This window comes from Chrysochloris asiatica, unplaced genomic scaffold (genome assembly GCF_000296735.1).
Source record: "Chrysochloris asiatica unplaced genomic scaffold, ChrAsi1.0 scaffold00018, whole genome shotgun sequence".
NCBI lineage: Eukaryota > Metazoa > Chordata > Mammalia > Afrosoricida > Chrysochloridae > Chrysochloris > Chrysochloris asiatica.
The window spans coordinates 8,869,781-8,894,649 of NW_006408536.1; positions in this window are offsets into that span (position 1 = coordinate 8,869,781).

Genomic DNA, 24,869 nt, shown 5'->3' on the forward strand with positions numbered 1-24,869 from the left:
AGAGAGAAGCAGCTCTAGTTTTTAAAATGAACTACTTTGTCTCTCATTGACCACATGCATTGGCAACACATTGCCTCAAATTTAGTGACTTAAAACAATATAAATTTATTGTCTTGATCAAAAGGGGGGAAATGCAGAGCAGAATTTCAAATTCTCGTGGACTCCAGACTTTCTGGAGTTAAGGAGGTTGGATGGACTACTGAAACTATTGTCCTGAGACAATCTTTAACCCTTAAACCAAAAATAGCCCCTGAAGCTGTCTTAAAATCATACAATAGTTTAGCTTAACTAGTGAAAATTGTCTACCTTGAGAATTCTGCTCTTTTAAGAATGATCTATATGGGATCAGGACTGCTGGTGTGGCACTGTGGATCAGCACTGGACTGTGAACCACAAGATCAGCAGTTCAAAGCCATCAGCTGCTCCTCGGAAACCCTATACAGGGTCACTATGAGTCAGAATCTACTCGAAGGCACTTAACAACAACAACATATGGGATCAAACTGGTAACAGAAACTCAAAAGAACCTTAGAGGGCAGTGAGTTTGTGTTAATGGGGGAGGAACAACTCAGAAAAGGAGTCACAGTGGTTGTGCATCTCCCAGAATGTATGTCACTGTATTGCACGTGTAGAAACTGTTGAATTGGTGTATGTCTATTCACACAGTCTATTCTACTGTATGTATATATGTATGTATGTATGTATACTGTATGTGTATTCTGCAGTGTATGTATATATGTATGCATGTATGTCTATTCACACAGTATATTCTACTGTATGTATATATGTATGTATGTATACTATACATATATTCTACTGTGTATGTTCTCCACAACTAAATAAAGAAAATTCAAATATGTGTATATAGAACAAATTTATTTATTATCTTACACTTCTGGAGGTCAGAAATGTGACATGGGTCTCAGTGACTGAAATCAAGATGTCAGCAAGGCTACATTGCCTTCTGGAAGCTCTAGGAAAGAGTCCCTTGCCTTGCCTTTTCCAGGTTCTAGAGGATGCCTTCAAATATCCGTTTAAAAGCAGAACATGAATGATACAAAGTATAAATCTAGGAAAATTGGAAGTCATCAAAAATGTAATGGAATGCATAAAAAATGATATCCTGGTCGCTATGAGTCGGAACCGACTCCACGGCACACAGCCAGACATTAGTGGGCTGAAATGGACTGACATTAGCCATTTTGAATCAGAAAATCATATAAATAGGATCTACTATGCCGGGAATGACCAACTGAAGAGGAATAGCATCATATTTATTATTTAAAAGAACATTCCAAGATCTAGCCTGAAGTACAACACTGTCAGCAATAGTATAATATCCTTACAGGATATTGAATCTTGATATGGCGCTGTAGGTTAATGCGCTGGCCTGCAAGGTTGGCGATTCAAACTCACCAGTCGCTCCTGGGAAACCCTATCCAGGGTCACTATGAGTCAGAACCAACTTGACGGCACTTAACAACAACAACAAGGAAGATCAGTTAATATGACTATTATTCAGATTTCTGAACCAACCACTAATGCTAAAGATGAGTGATGATTTTTTACCAACTTCTGCAGTCTGAAATTGATCAAGCATGCAGTCAAGATGCATTGATAATTACCAGTGACTGGAATTTGAAGGTTGGAAGCAAAAAGGAAGAATTGGTATTTGGAAAATATGGCCTTTGTAATAGAAACAATGCTGGAGATCGTATGATAGAATTTTGCAAAACCAATGACTTCTTCATTGCAAATACCTGTTTTCAACAACATAAACAGCAACTATAAATATTGACCTCTCCAGATGGAATACACAGGAATCAATTGGACTCCATCTGAGGAAATATCATCAATCAGAACAAGGCCAAGGGATGACTGTGGAACAAACCACCAACTACTCACACGAAAGTTCAAGTTGAACCTGAAGAAAATGAAAACAAGTCCACAAAAGCCAAAATAAGACCTGGAGTACATGTCACCTAAATATAGAGAACACCTTGAAAACAGATTTAACGCACTGAACACTAAGGGCTGAAGACCAGACAAGTTGTGCAAGGACATCATAGATGAAAAAACAAAAGGTCATGAAAAAGACAGGAAAGAAAGAAAAGTCCAAAACTGATGACAGAAGAGACCCAGAAACTTGTTCTAAAATGTAGAAAAGCTAAAGTGAAAGGAAGAAATGATGACATAAAAGAGTTAAACAGATTTCAAAGGATGGCTTGAGAAGATAAAGTATTATAATGAAATGTGCTAAGACTTGACATTAGAAAACCAAAAGATAAGAATATGCTTGGCATTTCTCAATTTGACAGAACTGAAGAAAAAATAAAAACAAGCTTCAAGTTGCAATATTGAAGGACTCTGTGAGCAAAATATTGAATGATGCAGGACACATCAAAAGAAGATGGAGTGACGCCAGAGATGGAGGCAGAGATGGTGACGTGGAGAGATGGAGCGTCTGGAGACTCTAGACCCAGAAAGGGAGAGGGGCTGTGTGCCGATGACCGATGACCAGGGGCAGGCTTGCAGGGTATATACCCTTTGGTTGGTTGATGATGCATGAAGGGGATCGTAACCATGGCAATGAAATGATATACGATAGGATGAATGTAAAGCTAATGTTCTCCCATGTAAACTATCACATAATTTACAATAAAATTAAAAAAAAAAAAAAGATGGAAGTAATACACAGAGTCACTGTACCAAAAAGAATTGATTGATGTTCAACCATTTAGGAGGTAGCATATAATCAAGAAAGAATGGTACGAAGGAAGAAATCCAAGCTGCACTGAAGACACTGATGAAAAACAAGGCTCCAGGAATTGACAGAATACCAATTAAAATGTTTCAACAAACAGACACAGTGCACACTCATCTATGACAAGAAATTTGGAAGACAGCCAGCTGGCCAACAAACTGGAAGAGATCCATAATTGTGCCCAATCCAATGAGATATAATTCAGCAGAATGAGGAAATTATCTAACAATTGCATTAATGTCAAACGCAAGCAAAATTTTGCTGAAGATAATTCAAAAATGGTTGCAGCAGTACACCAACACAGAACTGCCAGAAATTCAAGCTATGTTCAGAAGAGAACATGGAATGAGGGATATTGTTGCTGATGTCAGATGGATCTTAATCAACAATACCATAAAGATGCTTACTTGTGTTTTATTGACTATGTCAAGCTGTGTAGATCATAACAAACTATGGATAACATGGTGAAGAATGGGAATTCTAGAACACTTAATTGTGCTCATGTGGAACCAAGAGGCAGTCATTTGAACAGAACAAGATATTGTGTGATTTTAAATTAGGAAATGTGTTCATAAGGGTTGTATCCTTTCACCCTACTTATTCAATCTGTATGCTGAGCAAATAATCTGAGAAACTGGGTTATATCAAGAAGAATGTTGCACCAGGATTGAAGTAAGACTCATAACAACCTGTGATATACAGACGACACCTTGCTTGCTGAAAGCAACAAGGACTTGAAATTCTTACTGATGAAGATCAAAGACTACAGCCTTCAGTATGGAGTGCACTTTAATGCAAAGAAGACAAAACTCCTCACAACTGGACCAATAAATAACATCGTGATAAATGGAGAAAAGATTGAAGAGATCAAGGATTTCACTTGACTTAATCCACAGTCACAATCAACACCCATAGAAACAGCAGTTGGAAAATCAAACAACATACTGCATTGGGAAAATCTGCTGCAAAAGATCTCTTTAAAGTGTTAAACAGCAAAAACATCACTTTGAAGACTAAGGCATGCCTGAACCAAGCCATGGCATTTTCAATCACCTCATCTGTATGCAAAAACTGGACAATGAATAAGGAAGACGGAAGAAGAGTTGCTGCCTTTTAATTATGGTGCTGGCAAAGAATATTGAACATGCCACGGACTACCAGAAGAACACATAAATCTGTGTTGGAAGCCAGAATACTCCTTAGAAGCAATGGTGTGGAGACTTTGTCTCATGAACTTTGCACATGTTATCAAGAAGGATCAATCCCTAAAGGACACATGCTTGGTAAAGTGGTGGTTGTTGTTAAAGTGCCTTCAAGTGTGTTCTGACTCACAGTGACCTGAATATAGGGTTTCTGAGGAGCAACTGTTGGGTTTGAAGCACCGATCTTGTGGTTAGCAGTCTGGTACTTTTCCAACAGTGCCACACCAGGGCTCCTGGTAAAGTGGACGGTCAGTGAAAAAAGAGGAAGACCCTCAACAGGATGAATTGACTGCAAAGATGGGCTTAAAAATTGTAACAATTGTGAGGATGGCACTGGACCAGGCAGTGTTTCCTTCTATGGGGTCAGTAGGAGTCAGAATGGCTCAGTGGCTCCTCCCTCCATCTTCAAAGCCAGCATGGTAGGTTGAGTCAATCTCACATAATTTCACTCTGACTTCCTCTTCTATTTTTCTCTTCCACTTTTAGGAACCCTTGTGATTAGAGGGACCCACTCAGGATAACGTCCCCGCCTCAAGGTCCTTAACCTAATAACACTTGTAAAGTCCTTTTTGCCACGTATGGTAACATAGTCATAGGTTCCAGGGATTAGAACAAGGACATTGCCAGGGGTCATTATTTTACCTGCCACACCAAAGATCTATTTGCTTCCTCTGATCATTGTGTTGAATTCCAAGAATAAAGAGGAATTTCTATTTTATGGCGTTATCTTACCAACTACACGGGACAAAGTTTTGTTGAACCAGCTCATCCCCTTTCATGTCCTTTGCTCAGCATCTGGAAGTTTCCCTAATTAGGAATGAAATAAATTTCATACGTCTACAGAAAGGATTTCACCTTGTGTCTTGACTTATCATGACTTATGGTGCTATGGGCTAATGCATCAGACTGCAAAGTCGTTTGAACTGTAAGGTCAGTGGTTCAAGCTCATCAGTTGCTCCTTGGAAACCCTGTACAGGGTCACTATGGGTCGGAATCGACTCAATGGCACTTAACAACAACAAGCTCCATTTTATCACTACTCTCTGTCATCACTGGAAGAAGTCATTCTGTTTTCCTTTTCTCCTCAAATCTAAATTTACAAGTAGGCATTCTCTTCACAGGCCAACTTTGGCAAGACACTCTGAAATTCAAACCATTCAAGGGCCTATTGTAATAATGTCCATGAAATTTGACAAATCTGTTCTGTGATGGCCAGAACTGTTATATATTTAACTTTGCATTGTTATTTCATCCCCCAAATGTTGTTGCTATTAGGTGCCTTGGAGGCAATTTTCAATTCATAGTGAGCCCATAGGAGCCCTAGTTGCATTGCACAGTGGTTAAAGCACTCAGTTGCTAACCAAAGGTTTAAACCCACGAGCTGCTCGGTGGGAGGAAGATGTGGCAGTCTGCTTCTGTAAAGATTACAACTTTAGAAACCCTACGGAGCGGTTCTACTCTGTACTATAGGGTCTTTATGAGTTGAAATGAACCTCCATGACAGTGGGCTTGGTTCCGGGTTAGTAACCACGTGTGACATAGTAGAACTGTCCTGTGGGGTTTTCTAGGCTGTAAACTGTGTGTATGTGTACATGTGTGTGTGATTTCAGTGTTTAAATTTATTTTGTTGTTGTTATTGAGAATATACACAGCAAAACATCAATCAATTCAACAGTTTCTGCAGGTACCATCTAGTGACATTGATTCCATTCTTCAGCTTGTTCCTCCTCCGTCGACATAAAGTCACTGCCTCCCAAGGTTCCTATTGAATCTTTCGAGTTACCATTGTCAGTTTAATCCTGTAGACATAGTTTTAAAAGAGTATAATGATCAAGGCAGATCTTTTTTGTTTACTTAAATTAAACTTCTGTTCAGTTTCAAGACTACTTTAGGGATATTTTTGGCTTCAGATTCAACCCAAGGCAACAGTTTCAGGGATTTATCTAACTTTCATGACTCCAGAAGTCCAGATTCCATGAGAATTTGAAGTTCTGTTCTGTATTTTTCTCCGTTTAATCAGGATTCTTCTATGGATGCTTTGACCAAAGTGTACAGTAATGATAGCTGGGCACCATCCAGTTCTGGATGATGGAGTTGTTCCTGAAGGCAATTAGCCTCCTCCTATTCCTGACTCCTGGGGTAGCGCTGTGGGTTAATGCGCCAGACTGCAAAGCCCTTTGAACTGTAAGGTTGACGGTTCAAGCTCACCAGCTGCTCCTCGGAAACCCTATTCAGGGTCACTTTGGGTCAGAACTGACTCTACTACGGCACTTAACAACAACAACAACATTCCTGACTCAGCTTCTTCCTTTGTTGTTTGAGGCAAAAGGAGACCAACTGAGCTTTGCATGACCACTTGAAAGCTTTTAAGACCTCAGGGGCTACACAACAAACTAGAAGGTAGAACAGATGTACTAAACATGTTATTAAGCCAGTTAACTGGTACGTGCCATGAAACCATTACCCTAAACCTCCAACCAATAAATCAAATCCCAGGAGGTTTTTAGTTGCACATTATCACCTCAGCAGCTCCTTGTTCTCTTTTTTGTCATTGCTGTAAATGTACCTATCACACACCTTTTGCCAATTCAACTTTATAAAGGTGTACAACTTATTGACAGCAGTTACAATCATCAGCTGTGCAAACTTACCCTTAATCAAGGTGATATTAACCCCTCCCCCCTTCTACCTCTCATTTGCCTCTGGTAACCACTAATAAATGTGGTCTCTAAACCTTTGCCTTTTCTCATCTTTTTCTATAATCGAGGTCGTACAATATTTGACCTTTTGTGATTGACTTATTTTGCTCAGTATAATGTCTTCAAGCTCCATCCATATTGTAACACATCAGATTTCATTTCTCCTACTAGCTGAGTTGTTGTTGTTGCTATTGTTGTTGTTAAGTGCCATCAAGTATTTCTGACTCATGGCAACACTGTATAGGGTTTCAGAGGAGCAACTGGTGGGTCTGAACCACTGACCTTGTGGTTAGCAGTCCAGTACTTATCCTACAGCGCCAAATCAAACCAGGACTGGCTGAGTGATAGTCCATTATATGTATGTACCAGTTTGTTTATGCCTTCATCTGTGGGTGGGCATTTGGGTTGTTTCCCACCATTTGGCTAGTGAGAACCGTGCTGCAGTGAACGTTGATGTAACAAGCTGTAATATTATGGGGGATGATGGCCATGTCTTTCTCCCTCAGAGACACCGAATGGTGTCACGTAACAGCAGAGCTCTTAGTGATTGCACCAGCAGCAGAATCGCCCTTGTTACATAGAAAGAGAAGGTAACTGAGAGCAGACATTTTGATCTTGCATACTGCCACATTCCTACCCCAGGGCTAGGAGCTGTGTGAGATACAAAGAGAAATAAGACCCAGAACCTACCCTCAGTGATCTTTGATTCACGACAGTGTGGTTGGTAAGAGAAGTAGAAAGAACTAGTGCGAGTGAGATTTGTAACTCCAAATGCCTTCAAAACTGCCCTGTGTTCCTCGTGTGGTCATCTTTGTCCTTTCTGCGTTTTGAATGATCTCATCACTTTGTCTCTGGTTCCCTCTTCTTGCCTACACCTCCACCTTTCAATTGCTAATACTTCGGGTAGCGATGATCATTTCCTGCCCACCCCCAACAACCCCCAAATCAGTAGGTCATTTCTTGTGTCTCTCTACCTGCTCCAGGGTTAAATCCAAATGCCTGTCATATTAACAAGAAGAAAATGGAACTGAAAGAAAGTTTGCCTAATTTGTAAAATAAAAATGAGTTTCGATCCCAGCAGCTTATGTATTATTCTTGTGAGGACTGGGTTTCCATCCATCATCTTTCCCATGGCAGTCAAGTGTGGAATGTGGCGAAGTTAGAAACGTAATTGTGTAGACATAAAAAATTACATCTCTATAACCATCATCGGGACACTTTTCTCAAGATGTTATCTTGGTGTCCTTCAGAGAAATAACGATATCAATTGAGAATGTAACAGAAGCAACTTAAGTGTTATGCCTCGTTTGCTTCTGGTAAAGCTAATGTGCTTCAGAGCAAGTCTATTACTCATGACATAAGGTACTCTCAGAGCGCCTAGAAATGCTTCACAACCATTAAAATAAAATGCCAGCCGTTCCTGCTGTTCAAATATTCTTCAACTTCTAATTTAAGGCACCAACACCTAAGAATGTAATTGTGTTATTCTCTCTGATAGCTGGAATCTATCAAAGCCAAATGGCTAGGAATTATGGACTATTGGGGCTACAGGAGTCCAGAAGACAAATGAGGTGGATAAAACGTGTTATTTTGTACTGGCATGTTCAACATTTGTGCTCCGTTATCGTTTATGTGTTAAAATGTATTCAAAGACTAAAGTACCTAAAGTGTCTTTCCTCTGCTGAATTGAAGATGAAGTTGGGGAAATGCATAAATCTCCTTGGGATCTAAACTGAGAAATCTGCAAGAAAGAGATAGCATCTCACCCCCTTCCTCAGAATTCTTTTCCACACTGAATTTTCTCAACAGTTGATTGTCCGTTTGTGAGTCGGGAAGCTGTCATCTTGATAAAGCAGCTTGGCCTGATAAGCAAATGAGACCAGTGAGAAGGAGGCAGACTGGATCCCAAAAGGGCGATTTTAAAAGCAAATGATGGGAAAGGGGACGCTTCGGCATCATGGGGGACACGCTCTCTTTGAAACGCCTGCCTTGGGAGGGGTACACTTTTGGTTCAGGGACCCCATTGGCACATCAGGACTTTGACTAGGACACAGTGCCAATTCAAACTGTCACACAGTCCAGGGAGGGGGGAAAAAGTCCAAATCAGTTTCTATTCTTTAATAGAAAGCAATACTGTAGTTTAAATTAGTAAGGCGCTGCTGAACCACTATTTAAAATGCGTTTGCACTGACATCCCAAGAAAAGATTTTTTTTTTCTTGTTTAATTGCACTGTCAGTGTGGAACGCTTTCACTTAAAACCATTCTGAGGTAGACCTTTTAATAGAAAGTGACAATTTAAATTGCCATGATAGCAGCGTAAATGGTGCTTAAAGTCATTACTAAACTGATGTCTCAGTTGGCTCCAGACCAGTTAGTTAAAGCTGAAGAAAAGATGGTGGGGGAAGGGAGGAAAGTAACTAAATGGTGAATCATTAATTCCTTTTATATTCATTGTAATAACATTAGCTGTGATGAAGTCATCTGGCTCCCAATGGATGTAATGTGCATTTCTATTGAATTCCATATTATTGCATTGTAAAGTTGCCCTGATTAAGGCCTATTACTGACAGATTGCTCCAGTCCGAGGCACTTACTTCTCCACAGTTACTTGCTTTCTTGTCTTCACTCCCATGTGAGCTGTGGGTTCCATTTGTTGGTTTGAGTTTGGAAGCATAGACGCTAGATTTGTCTATTGCATTTACTTGTTGTTCGGAGCCATTAAATCCGTTTTGACTTACATCGGCCCTGTAGAACAGAGTAGAAATGCCCCCATAGGGTATGTTAGGCTGTCATCTTTATAGGAAGGAGCTCTGCTAGAGCAGTGGGTAAGCACTTAGCTGCTAACTAAAAGGTAGGCAGGCAGTTTGAGCCCCCCTAGCAACTCTCTGGAAGAAAGATGGTGGCACGCTGCATCCATAAAGATTTGCAGCCTAGGGAACCCGACAGGGAAGGCCTACTCTCTTCCAACAGGTCACTAGGACAATCTCAACAAGCAGATCATCAGGCCTTTCTTTCACAGAACCACTGGGTGGATTTGAACCACCAACCTTTTGGTTAGCAGCAGAACTCTTAACTATGGTGACACCAGGGCTCCATGTTGCCTTTCCCTACTCTTTCTAAAATAAGACAGATTCTCCTGGCAGTCATTGAAAACGTCTCTTGCTAGCTTTCAAGGTGTGCTATCCCTAGAACTGAATGTGTTATGTCCACTGAGGCCAAGGTCAGCTGAGTGGTGTCCTTGGTCAAAGCCAATTCATTTGCCAAACCCAGTGTGGCAGTATGTGGGGGCCCAGAAAGCAGAGGCATCATAAATCACAGGCAGTACCGTAGCACATCACCACTCATCTGTCAGGTTGTTCTACTGTGGTGGCTCACGTGTTGCTGTGATGCCGGAAGCTATGCCGCTGGTATTTTAAATATCAGCAGGGTCACCCATGGTGGACAAGCTTCAGGTGAGCTTCCAAACTAAGACTGGGAAGGAGGAGAGGCGGACTACTTCTGAATATTTAGTCACTGAAAACCTTATGAACAACAGTGGAACACGGTCAGAATATTGAATATTGAAACATGATGAAGAGCACAATACTGTCAGATACAGTGTTGGAAAATGAGCCCTTCAGGTTGGAAGGCACTCAAAATAAGACCCCCAGTGAGATGGATTGGTACAGTGGCAGCAACAATGGGCTCAGGTATAGGAACAATGGTGAGGTTGGCCCAGGACCGGACAGTGCTTCATTCTGTTGTGCATAGGGTCACTATGAGTTGGTACTGACTCGATGACACCTAACAACAGCAACAGTCCCTGGAGCAGTAGACGTGGAAAGGAGCTCATAAGCACGTGGAGGTTTGCCTTGGGGGGCTGAGGAGAGGGGGAGGGATACTGATGGGTATTGAGAGAGACAGAAGAAGAGCAGAGAGCCCACTGAGCCACTTCCACAATCTCTCACTCATTTGTCTTCCTTCTGAAGCATATACCTCGTTTCTTGTTGTTGTTAAGTGCTGTCAAGTCGGTTCTGACTCATAGTGACCCTGTATAGGGCTTCCAAGGAGCGGCTGGTGACCTTGAACCGCCAACCTTGCAGTTCAAACCGACCTTGAAGTCCAGCGCATTAATTAACCTGAAGTGCCACACCAGGACTTCCTGGAACACAATTTCCCCTAGCGTAGACAAAAGGGGCTTCAAAGTCACTGAAATTATTGTCACAATGTTCGTGTACTCTGCTCCATGAAGAGGCTCCCAAGAGATCATCAAACACACCATTCATTTAGTCAACAAATCTTTATCATGGCTAAATTTATCAGTACTTTATTGTTGTTAGGTGGCATTGCGTCAGTTCAGACGCATAGTGACTCCATGTGACAGAGTACGGTTTCCTAGGATGAAATCTTTACAAAGGAACCCTGATGGCACAATGGTTGAGCACTTGGCTGCGAACCAAAAGGTTGGCGAGTCAATCCCCCCAGCAGCTCTGAAGAAGAGAAGATCTGGCAGTTTGTTCCCTCAAAGTGACAGTGAAGAGAGGCAAATGCTATTAACTGATGGTACCTAGAGGGGATTGAAATCCTTGTCATGAAATGAAGTGTGTGATTTGTTGAAGTAAAACTGATGATCTGCTCTGTACACCTTACTGAGCACAATAAAATCCCAATGAAAAGTTGTTTTTTTTTCCCATTGGTAAATTATTTTAATTATCCCTAAAGCTTTTATTTTTCTTATTAAAGCAAAACATGTTCATATTAGATTATATGGAATATACTGAAAATGGGATGGAAAAAAATCCTCATCACCTCCACAGTTTAAGCTCTAAAATAACGGCTATAACATTAAAGCATTTTTTTTTTCTTAAATGTTTTATTGTGAATTATGTGATAGTTTACATGGGAGAACATTAGTTTTTTTTTACATTCATTCTATCATATATTGTCTCATTGCCATGGTTACAATCCCCTCCATGCAATCCTTCCTCCCGTACCCCCCAGGTCTTCAGCACACAGTCGCTCTCCCTCTCTGGATCTAAAGTCTCCAGCTGCTACGTCATCATCTCTGGCTCCATTTCAGGCATCACTGCTTCTCTGGGTAGGGTCCCGCTCTCTGCTCTTCTCCCTTGATGGTCCTAGGGACCTCAGCTCCTAGCCTGAAAAGTTAATCACTCCCCTCCTTGCTATAAAACGTCTACCTTTACATTTCCAACCCTCACAATCAGTCCTGATAACAATTATTCACTATTGTATCACAAGAGACCCATCTGCTTTTCATTGCATCAGCTCCGCCTACTCAGATTGAATACTACTCACTGGAGATTCTACCTTCCTCCAGGCCCTCTTGAAAGCTTGTAAGCCAATCACTTCTTGCCTTTGTAGCCCCCCGCTCCCCATTTTGGGTAGCCAATGTCCAAGTTGCCCATCCCTGTCTGTGTGTGGAGGGGGGGGTGGGAATGATTCTTGCTGTAAGGACTTGTTCCCTCTTTTGAGCTACTGCTTCCATAGGTGTAGGCCAAGTTCATCAAATTGTATGAGAATACTTTTTTTTTTTTCCCTCTTCTTTTTACTTCTGGTTGAGCTCTGATCATCCAGTCACTGAAGCCAGGATAAGTGGGTATTATCTGCAAGTGTGGGTGTTCTTATGCATATGCCCTCTCTTCTTATCAGCTGGATGCTTCACTCTCCACTCTAGTCCTCTGTGGCTTTGTCACTGACTCTGGGCCCAAAAGTCCCCAGGTCTTGCCACACTGCTGGCCAACCAGGTCTTCACCCGGGTTCACAGAAGTCTATTGAACGTTGTAGGGCTTAGCTCACCGCTTCATTGCTATTTTTCCCTCATTTCCCCTGATCGGTGTCAAGCGTGGTCACCAATCACAGCGTGTATTCCCACTGAGTCTTAGTCTTGGAAGGGGGTTTGCACTGAGGGGACCCGACCACTTGCCTTGATGTTTCCTGGGCAAGCATGTTGCTTGTTCTTGTAGTAGCAGTCGGTCTGCTTATGTTGTTTTATATTTTTCCTGTAGGTCTTTCTTTCAAGAAGTATCTTCTGTTCTTCTAGCCACTCCAGGTTGGTTTGCTTGTCCAATGAAAAGTTTTTTTAAAAAAAGATTACAGCAATTGATAAACAGTATCACTTTTAAGTAATGTGTTCCCTCAAACAATGAACTATCTGAGACAAAAAAACAAAGGTGAGAAGGCAAGGAAGAGAAGGGAACCTAGATTAGTGGAAATAGAACCAACAAAATGGGAATAATGACAATGCTGATACATTACAAAAACTGTAACCAATGGCATGGGACAATTTTTATAAAAATTGTTAAAGGGGAATCTAAAACACAATGGCATATTATTTTAAAGCAGTATTATTATTTTTTAATTGTGAAAATGAAAAAATATGTACTAGTAGAGAAATGGATAAATAAATCGGGGTACTGTTCAGAAATTGGAATATAATATGTCAGATAAAATAATGCTAAAACACAAAAAGAATTATTAAAAATTATCCTCATATCACACACAAAAAAAAACCCAGATTACAACCCCTGAGACTTTGGTCCTTGGACAGTCTTCAGGTCTGGAATGGAACCCACCCCTGAGGATCAACTTTCAGCCAAACAACAGACAGGTCTATGAAGAGAGTAATACCACCAGGGAGGGATGTACGTCTCAGTACAATCAAAGCATAGGAGACCCAAAGGGTAAAAAGCTCAGGAAGCAGGAGGGGTCAGGAAAGAAGGATGAGTAGAAATGGGGAACACAGGGAGGAAGCGAGAAGAATGCTGTTACACTGAGTGGACTTCAACACTGTTGAATGGAAAACTAATTTGCTCTGTAAACTTCCACCAAACTACAATAAAAAGTTACCAAAAAAAAAAAAAAAGTTCATCCTAGGAAACCCTATGGGACAGTTCTACTCTGTCTTGTAGAATTGCTTTGAATCTATGAGTCTATAATTCTGTAAGAGTATGAAACTATTTGGAGTCCTGATGTGGCACTATAGGATAAGCACTAGACTACTAACCACAAGGTCAGCAGTTCAAACACACCAGCTGCTCCTCGAAAACCCTATACAGGGTCACTATGAGTTGGAACCAACTCAACAGTACTTAACAACAACATGAGACTATTAGCCACAACAACAACAGCAAATCCTTGTAGGAGCAGATCTTTAGGTCTTTCTCCCCCAGAACTGCTGAGTGGGTTTGAACTGCTAACCTTTATGCATAATTCTGACAAGTTTTGTCAACCAGTCTCATCGAGAATCACAAGTTAGACGAAAGGACTGTAAAGATAGCCATTCATAACTGTGAGATGTTTGCTCACCACCTGACAGCAAAGAGGGGACAGGAACAGTCCAGAATAATCTCTCCATCATGAACAAGAAATGAGTTTGGAGACTTTCTGTGTGAACACAAGATTTGGTGGAGTGAATTTTTTTAAAAACTCTTCATTTCAATATATGTCATATAATGAAAACACATGTCCACAAAAAAAACTCGTACCTGGATGTTCATAGCTGCATTATTAATAATAGCCAAAGAGTGGAAACAATCCAAAGTTCCACCAAATGATAAATGGATAGTGAAATGTAATATATCCAAACAATTGAAAAATATATAGTCATCAAAGAGAATGAATTCCTGGCACATTCTATCACATGGATGAGCCTGAGTGAAAGAAGTCAGACGCAAGAGACCACGTATTACATGAATTCATGGGAATTGCCCAGAATAGACCTAGAGAGAGAGACAGAAAGTAGATTAGTGGTTATCCAGAGATACGGGGAAGTGCGAGAAGAGATGGGGTGATTGCTAAAAGGTAAGCATTTCTTTCTGAGGTGATGAAAATGCCCACAGTTGAACTGTACACTTTAAATGGGTGAATTGTATGCGTGTAAACTATATTTCAACAAAGTTATTTTAAAATGTATGCCATGTGAATGCTTAGAGCCTAAGTTTTAGCTCTATGGAAATCTAATTTTCTCTTTGGAGTCAAATTCCAAATAATTATATTCTTGGAAAAAGGGCCACACATGAAGCCAGTTCACACCAGGCTCTGCTTTTGTTGAAGAGAGAAAGACTGCAGGAAACTCAGAGGGAGGTCAGAGTCTCAGAAGAAATGTGAAGGGCAAGAGCAGACAGAAGAGCCCCAAAGAAAAAAATATAGACATACATGTCTATCTTTCAACGTCCTGTCAGAAGATAAACTTCGGGTTTAGACTTTGTCATGTATTCACCATAACTACCTTTCATTTTCCTTGAATCTACCATCAACACTCTTGGAAGAAGCAGTCAAGAAATCAAACGACGTATTGCATTAGGCAAATCAGCCACACAAGACCTCTTTAAAGTGTTCAAGAGCAAAGATGTCAGTTTGAGGACCAAGCTGCCCCTGTATCTCTGGAGTTGACTTCAACTTCTGATGAAGTGTGTCAGAGTAGAGCTGTGCTCCACAGTGTTTCCAATGACCGACTTTTTGGAAGTAGATGTCTCTGCGTGGACTTCACCCTCCAATGTCTTGCTTAGCAGTGGAGCACATTAACTGATTCACCACCCAGAGACTCCTTTATCACCGCGTTGTTGTTGTTGTTAAGTGCCATTGAGTCGGTTTCCATTCATAAAGGCCCAGTGTAGGGCTTCCAAGGAGCAGTTAACAGTCCAGTGCTTATCCTACAGAGCCAAGCCACCTTAGGAAAAGATAATTCTGGAAATAGGGAGAAGAAAGATAAGTGATACAAATAAGCTTGCTGTGTTCTGAAAAGCTGAGTCATTCGAGAGAAAACCAGATCTAGGAAAAGGCTTAGTCATTCTCTAATTTTTAAGGGTTAAAAGAGAGAAACTCCATGACCGGAAGGGGGAGTGAAGAAGACAATCTACAAGTCTTAAGAAGGCATAGCTCCATGCTGTTATTGAGATTCCCCAGGACTTGAAAGAAGATAAAAATGTGAATTTCACAAGTAGAGATAACAGGGCCACCCTGGGCCCAGCATTTCTGAGGCATTGGGACACTTACAGTGACTAACTTGGGTGATTGATGAGACTGGGTCCTATGAATTGGGACCTATGGAAGCCTGTGTACAATGAACATAGCACCCTGGTTGAAGCAATCACACAAGTGCAGCTTACTGAAACTACACTGGGCCTAGGGAACGCCACACCATGGAGGCCAATAGCATTGGTCAGCCACCATGCAAAGCACGGCGAGGCAACAAGAACCATCTACAGCAAGACCAGCCCCTGACAGAACATCAGCTGGTGACTTCTATGTAAGTCTCACAACATTCTCAGACCACTTGGAGGAGCAAGAGGACTCAAGAGGTTGATTATGGATTTTCTGCCCACCTGCCACATGTGGTCCAGAACTTGGAAAAATAAAAGAGACATGACGTGCTTACTCCTCTGTGGTTTGTTAAGCAGTCCATGCTGGTTACAATGATAACAATAAGCCCTAAATGTTCTACAAAACTTTGAATTTGTGAAGTGTGTTCACAAGCATTCTCGAAAACTGTCCTCATAAATTACTTGTGAGATAGATAGATGGGCTGCCGTTATTTTCCCAATTAATCAGATAAAGAAATCGAGGCTTAGTGAGGGGAAATGAATTGCCCAATATCACATAGTTACCAGTCTAGTGTTTTGACCCTAAATCCTACTTATTATGCCATGATACCTCTCAAATATGAGGCTCCCAAGAAAACCTGGAAGGAGTGATAATAGTCCAGGATTTTATTCCTCAATACCCTTAGCAGCCTCATAATTTCTTCTCTTGTGCCCTGGCCATGGTTAGGCCCGAGATGCTTTCTTGCATTAGTCAAGGGCACAAGCTAACAGGAAACTTCCATCCAGCCAGGCCAACCTCTCCAAAGGGCTGCTCAGGGAGGCAGGCCCAGCCCCACTCCTGCACCTGCAGGCGCTCCTGATCAAATCCTGCCACTTTCACAGACCACACCAATTTCTTTGAATGCACCACTTCATGGAGAAGTGGAGGCTACACTTTGTTTGCTGGGATATCTCAAATATTACTGTCTTGTACCATTATTATCAGAGTCATTGATACAAATTTTACCAGAAGAATGAACAAATCTGTGTTGGAAGTCTCCTTAGAAACCAGGATGGCGAGTGAGACATTGCCTCACATACTTTGGACATGGTGTCTGGAGGGATCATCAGCTCCTGGAGCAGGACATCATGCTTGGTAAAGTAGAAAGTCAACGAGAAAGACAAGACCCACAAGATGGATTAGCACAGTGGTTTCAGCAATGGGCTCTAACCAGGCAGTTGTACATAGAGTCACTATAAATCGAGACCAACTCCACTCCACGGCACCTAAATACAACATCAGCTAGAGCGCAAGATCTCCTCTGTGGAGCAAATGATTAAGCATTTGACTACAAGTCAAAAGATTAGAGGTTCAAAGCCACCCAGAAGCACCTCTTAAGGTGGTGGTGGTGGTGGTTGTGTGTCATGGAATCAGTTCTAACTCATAGCCGCCCTGCATAGGGTTTCCGAGGCTATAAATCTTCACGGGAACAGAAAGCCTTATATTTCTCCTGTGGAATGGCCGGTAGTTTCGAACTGCTGACCTTGAGGCTAGCATCTCGACTTGTAAGCACTACACTACAAGAGCTCCTTACCTCTTAAGGCAGACCTGGGAATCGTCTCTGTAAACATCACAGCCTTGAAAACCCTATGGAGCAGTTCTACTGGGCACACATGGGATCAACATGAGTCAGAATCAACTCAGTGGTAACTAACAACAACTAAAGTGTAAGTTCCTTGAGGTCAGGAACCTTATTTCACTCACCTTCAATTCTCAGTGGCATAGAGTTGGGGCTCATGGCAACCCTGCGCAAAATTGAACTAAGCACTGCCTGATCCTGCACCATCCCCATTGATTGGCTGGAGATAGGACCATTATGATCCATAGGAACTGTCACTGACTGATATCCAGAAGTAGATTCCCAGCCCTATTGTCTGAGTCTGTCTTAGTCTAGAAACTCCACTGAAACCTGTTCAACATCTTAGCAACACTCAAGCCTCCAATGGCAGATGGGTGGTGGTTGCTCATGGAGGTCATTGGTCAGAAATTGAACTTGGCTCTCCTTCATGGAAGGGGGGAATTCTACCCTGAATCATCACTGTCCCACAATGGTGCATAGTAAAACGCTTTAAATAAATGTTCATCCCTTTCTTTCATGCACATAATGAGTGCTCAACAAGTATTTGTTAATTGTCTGATTGAATAATGTAGTATCTCTGGTCAACGCCCCATGCAGAAGAAAATTTAAAAATCAAGATCCTCAGCCCCTCTGCCCACTCTGACAGTGACACCCTGTTGAGGCCTTCTCCCTGTAGAGTCTTGGTTAACCTCTCTGCCACTTACTGATTGTGACCTGGTGGTGGTTATGTTCTGTGGAGTAGGTTCCAACTCACAGCAACCCTATACAGGGTTTCCGAGGTTGTAAATTTTTACGGGAGCAGAAAGCCTCTTCTTTCTCCCGCGGAACAGCTGGTATTTTCGAACTGCTGACCTTGCAGTTCGCAGCCCGATTCGTTACCACTACACTACTGTGACCTGGTGGTGGTGTGCCGTGGAGTCTGTTTCGACTCATAGCGACCCTGTACAGGGTTTCCGGGGCTGTAAATCTTTACGGCAACAGAACGCCTCATCTTTCTCCCGCGGAACAGCTGGCAGTTTCGAACTGATGACCTTGTGGTCCTCAGCCCGATTCGTAACCACTACGCTACCAGACTGTGACCTAGGCCTAACTAAATACCCTCAAGATTCCTGTCTATAATTTGGGGGGTGATGATGATAATAGTTCCTACTGTTTAGGGTAATCATGGGGATTAAATGAGCTAATAAGAGTAAAGGCTAGATAAGTGTGGTCTGTTATGATGATCAGTTTAGTGGTTATAAGTCAGGCTGCTAACCACAAGGTCTGCAGTTCTAATCCACCAGCCGCTCCACGGGAGAAAGATGAGGATTTCTGCTCCCGTGAAGATTTACAGCCTCAGAAACCCTATGCAGGGTCGCTGTGAGTCAAAACCAACTCCACAGCACACAATCACCACCACCATCGCCCTGCGGAGAAGTGGGGTCCAGTCTACAAACACCAGATGCTTTTCTTGTTCTCCTCAGTTGAAAGTGCATAAAAAGCAGATTCTAAAATCACCCACAAAAATTGATTTAACAATTGCTTTTCTGAGAACATTTCCTTCCTTCTTCAGGATAGGCCTTTAAAAAGGGAACATCCTGAAGGAAAACTTGCATTGATCACGGGTAGGGTTGCACAACCAATTATTGTTAAGTATTGTCAATAGGTTGCAAGCCTATAAAAAATGAACAACAACAACAACAACAAAGAAGAGTAGCTGCTGATGCTGCTTATGTACAAGCAAACACCTCAGGGGATTTGGTTCGTTGGTTTGAAGGTTTAGGGTTTCATAGGACTTCCCAGTTAACTAACGTGTTTACTGCTTTTGTTCTACTTCCTAGTTCTTTGCAGAGTGCTTTAAAAGCTTGCTAGCTTCTATCCAAGGCACAGCAATTGGTTTCTATTCCTCTGTAGCAATAGAGGAAGAAGGAGAGACAGGAATAGGAGAAGAAAACAGACTGTGTGGCTAACTGCCTCATTTGCTATGAGACCAGAAGAACTGGATGGTGCCTAGCTACCATAACCAAATATTTTGATCAAAGATTCTATAGAAGAATCCTAATCAAAAGTGGGGGAATACAGAATGGAATTTCAAATTCTCATGGAATCTAGACATTCTGGAACCATGGGGACTGGATGAACTCCTGAAATACTGCCCTGAGATGATCTTTAAACCTTACACCAAAAATAGCCCAGAATTTTCTTAAAGCCAGGTTTAGCTTAACTAGTAAAAAATGTCTGCCTTGAGCATTACACTCTTTTAATAACTATGAGCAGGATTCCAAAAGCTGGTGGAAATTTCCATTATCCTCTCATTCCATTTCTATGAACTGTTTGGGATCTATCTTAAAAGGTTACATAGGAAACTTGGGGAGGGGGGCAGTAAGTTTATGCTAATGACAAAGGAACAACTCAGAAGATAGTGACAATGGTTGTATAAACTCCAAGAATGCAATCAGTATCACTGAATTCTGCATAGATAAATGGTTGAATTTGTGTATGTTTTGCTATGTATATTTTCAACTGCAAACATCTATTAATCATTGGAATGTGGAATGGATGGTGTATGCATCTAAGAAAATTGGAAGTCATCAAAAATGAAAAACAACATGTCCAAGACATGGGATGAAATGTGACTGCTATATTCTTTACATGCCCTTGATCTTCCAGAATCCCATAGTAGATACAATCCTGAATAGTTTACATACAAGTGGTTTACAGACAATAAACAATATAAAGGAGTAAAATCTATGTTGCTGTTGCTATTGGCTGTTGAGTTGATTCTGACTCATGCCAATCCCACATGTGCAGAGTAGAATCATCCCATAGGGTCTTCAAGGTTGTGACCTTTCAGAAGCAGATTGCCAGGCCTTTCTTCTGAAGCACCTCTAGTTGTTTACAGACACTAAATAAGATCAATGAGTAAAATATACAGTATGTAGGAAAGCCATATGTACTAAGAAGAAAACAATTAAGCCAAGAAGAGGATAAGAAATGCCATGGAATGGATATTGAAATTCCAGGTAAATGGCCAGGGAAGGTCTCACTGAGAATGTGATTTTTAAGGGGCAAAAAATCTGAGAAAAGTGAGTGATCGAGTCACACAGATGTGTAGGAAAGAGCAATCCAGGAGAAATGATTGCAAAGGCTTGGGTTCAGTGCATGCCAGATGTATTTCTGGAATAAAATCAATAAGGTGGAGAGTGATGGAGAAGAGGTCAGAATTCTAGCGGACAGACCATGTGGGACTTTGTGGATCTTCATAAGGTCTTTGGATGTTATTCGGAATAAAATGGAAGGAAGAGTTTAAACTACAGAATGACATGATCTGACTTATCGATCTGACATTATGTTGAGAACAGACAGCAGGTAAGCAGAAACAGAAGTTTGAAATGACCCATTTGGGAGGCTATTGTAATGATCTGGGTGCAAGATAATGTGGCAGCAGTCAGGACAGAAAAGATCAAAGATAAATAGTTGAATTCTGTGTACAGTTTGAAGATGGAGTGGAGAAGATTTGCTGACAAACTGGATATGAGTAAGAAAGGCATCAAAGAAGGATTATACCATGGATTTCGGTCTGAGCCAGTGGAGCTACCATTAAGTTAAGTGGTAAAGTTGGCAGTAGTAGCTTTGGGGAGTGAGATACAGATCAGTGACAGGTAAATGGGGATACCCAGTAGACATCCAAGTGCAGATATCCAGTAGGCATGTGGATGTACAGATCTGGAGTTTAGGAGAGAGGTCAAGACTGAGGAAATACATTAGGGAGTTACCGAGATATAGATAATATTTAAATACCTGTGACATTAAATGAGGTCTCACAGGACTAAACTTCAACACTTGGAAGTTGGGAAGATGAGGAGGAACCAACACAAGAGATTTACAAAAAAAAAAAAAAAAAGACATGAGCGGGGTATCATGGAAGCCAAGGAGGAAAGGGATGCAAACAGAAAGTGACCAACGTGACAAATACAACCATTGAGGACTGTGAAATGACCATTGGACTTAGCAATATGAGGCTCATTTGTGATAAGGACACTTTCAAAAGTGGGGCAAAACCTAGTTAAGTGGGTTCACATGAGAATGTTGTTGTTATGTGCCGTGGAGTCCGTTCTGACTCATAGCGACCCTCTACAAGGTTTCCGAGGCTGTAAATCTTTACAGGAGCAGAAAGCCTCCTCTTTCCAACTGCTGACTGTGAGCTTAGCAGCCTGATTCATAACCACTAAGCTACCAGAGAGCTCCTTTCATGTGACAATAGAAACAGAGAAATTGGAGAGAGGGAGTAGAAACAGTCCTTTTGTTAATATTGTTATTTAAATGAAAGAAACAACAGCACATTTGCATGCCCAGAGGAATGGAGAAAGAGAAATACCGATGCTGCCTTTGAGAAGGGAGGATGCTCACAGCCATGCCCTTGAGAGAGGATGCAATCTGGTGCACAGGCGAAAGCATAACAAGTCATCCATGTGACTGGAAAGGAGGTAGCAGACGGGAGGGTAGTTTTAGTACTGGGAACTTGTAAAAGTTCTCTTCTAATTATTTTCATTTTCTCAGTGAAGCAGAAAGCAAGGTCAGCTGAGAGAGTAAAGGTTGGAGAAGAAAGGTTGGAAAGTTGGAGCAATAGTTTTTTTGTTTGTTTGTTTTAATCCATTGCCAAATTTTGCAAATGAGTCAAATGGGGCAAGCTCTTTATTCAGTAGAGTACAAGACATACAAAGCCTGTAGGTGAGCCACCCTAAAGGCTTAAGTTCACAGTAAAATGGGTGTTCACAGAAGGGACAAAGAAGGAGAGCGCACGGGACCCCAAGGTGCCTACAGTAAGACCAGAGATACCTCTGAGTGGATGAAGATACACCAGGTAGGGCCTGGGGGTACCAATTACTTCTTCACCATATTGTAGAGTTGGTCTCCTTGTGGACTGCTGGTGCCTTCAGAAAACAAAAGACAAAGAGTATTCCCTCCGCTTTGTCTATGTACATTATTCAAATGGAAGGTTGGATATAGAAAGTTAAGTAAGCCTAGGAAGAAATCTTTGTTCCCAGGTCTCCCTACCTCTGAGGGGCAGGCCCATCTTCTCTGTTAACACAGGGTGAGCATTGTAGTGGGGTGAAGGGGGATGCCCTGTTCTAACACTCCTCCATTCCAAGCCACTCCTTGTGGGCTAAAGCTGTGGTTTTCAAGTGTGGTTCTGGGGACCAGCAATATCAGTTTCACCTGAGAAATTGTTGTTATTAAGTGCCATTGAGTCGATTCTGACTCATAGCGATCCTGTAAAGGATTTCCGAGGAGCAGTTAGTGAGTTTGAACCACTGACCTTGCGATTCAAACTGACCTAGAAGTGTAAAATCCCAGGCTTCACCTCAAACTTACTACATTAAAAACTCTGAGGGTGGGACGCAGCAAGCTGAGTTTTAATGAAGTGATTCTGTTGTACATCAAATTTTGAAAAACACTGCTTCAAAGGCGGCCTGGAAAAGTTTCTATCTGCTCTTATCCAGTACTGCCACCTATTGGGCAAGCTCAATGGTGTGAGGTTACTGTAAACATTAGTGGAATTTCGTTTTATTTTTCTATATTTAAATAGCTTTAGAAACAAAAGGAAAGTTTCTTATGATCCTCATGTTATGTAAACACTAATTTAACATAGATGTAATTAATATACTTATGATTTTATATGAATGTTTCAATTTTCATAAAACATTTTGCACTCACTTTCCATGTATTATTGTTGTTAAGTGCCATTGAGTCAGCTAGTGGGTTTGAACTGTCGACCTTGTGGTTAGAAGCCCAGTGCTGATCCTACAGCACTTGGCCCAGTAGAATATATATTCTTTGTTTTAATTATTGTGGAGTCTCTAGGTGATACAAATGGCTAACATGCGGCTGCTAACAGAAAGGTTAGTGGTTTGAGTCTACTGTGAGGCACCTTGGAAGAAAAGCCTGCAGATTCAATGTAATTCCAGTCAAAAGCCCAACAACCTTCTATACAGAAATGGAAAAACTAATACTCAGCTTTGTATTGTAATTGCAAGACGTCTAAAATAGCTAAAGCGAAGTTGAAAGAGATGAACAAAAAGAGAAAAGAGAGAGAGAACAACAAAGTACAAAGACTCACACTTCCTGATTTCAAAAATATAGTATACTGCTACAGTAACCAAAACGGCCTGGTACTGGTATACTAGACACATAATACCAATAAAATAAAGTTGTTGTTGTTGTTGAGTACCGTGGAGTTGGTTCAAACCCATAGCAACTCTGTATAGGGTTTCTGAGGAGCGGATGATGAGTTTGAATCACTGACCTTGCAGTCCAGTGCTTATGCTACAGCACCACACCAGGATTCCAAATAGAGATGGAATTGAGAGGTGCTAAATCCATACTACCTGCGATATGCAGACAATACAACCTTGCTTGCTGAAAGTGAAGAGGACTTAAAACATTTACTGATGACGATCAAAGAGCACAGCCTTCAGTATGGATTACATCTCAACGTAAAGGAAACAAAAATCCTCACCACTGGACCAATAAACAACATTCTTATCAATAGAGAAAAGATTGAAGTTGTCAAGGACTTCATTCTTCTTGGATCAACACTCACAGAAGCAGCAGTCAAGAAATCAAATGACGTATTGCATTAAGCAAATCTGCTGTGTAAGACCTTTTGAAAGTGTTGAAGAGCAAAGATGTCAGTTTGAGAACTAAGGTGCGCCTAATCCAAGCCATGGTATTTTCAATAACCTCATATGCATGCAAAAGCTGAACACTGAATAAGAAAGACTGTAGAAGAATTGATGTTTTTGAGTTATGGTGTTGGAGAATATTGAAAGTGCCATGGGCTGCCAAAAGAACCAATAGATCTGTTTTGGAAGAAGTGCAGCCAGAGTGCTCCTCGGAGGCCAAGATGGCCAAACTTCATCTCTCATGCTTGGACATATTGTCAGGAAGGACCAGTCACTGGAGAAGGATATCATGTTTGGTAAGATAGAGGGTAAGAGAAAAAAAAAGAAGACCTCCAGTGAGATGGATTGGCCAAGTGGCAGCATCGATGGGCTCAAACATGGCAAGAGTAGTGAGGTTGGCCCAGGATCAGGCAGTGTTTCGTTCTGCTGTGCAAAAAGTCGCTATGAGTCGGTACCGACTCAATGGCACCTAACAACAACAACAAATCCATGTGTGGGGATTTTCTGGACTGCAAAATTGGTTTGAACCACAAAGTCAGTAGTTCAAGCTCACCAGCTGCTCCCAGGAAACCCTATATAGGGTAGCTATGTGTCAGAACCGACTCGATGGCACTTAACAAGAACATCAAATTCATGTGTGGCATCCCCACTAAATAGTTTTCATCTTGTCTAGACAGGTCTGGTGAAAGGAAATGGGGATAGGATTCTTTTGATTCAATAGTGAGTTATTGTTATCATGACTAATTGCAATTGTAACAACTATAAGGGTAGAAGTTTTGTAACATAAAGGGGGGAGTAGTTAATTTTACATTCCAGAAACAGAGGACCCTAGGACCATCAAGGGAAAAGAGAATGAGCGGAATGTGGGACCCTATCCA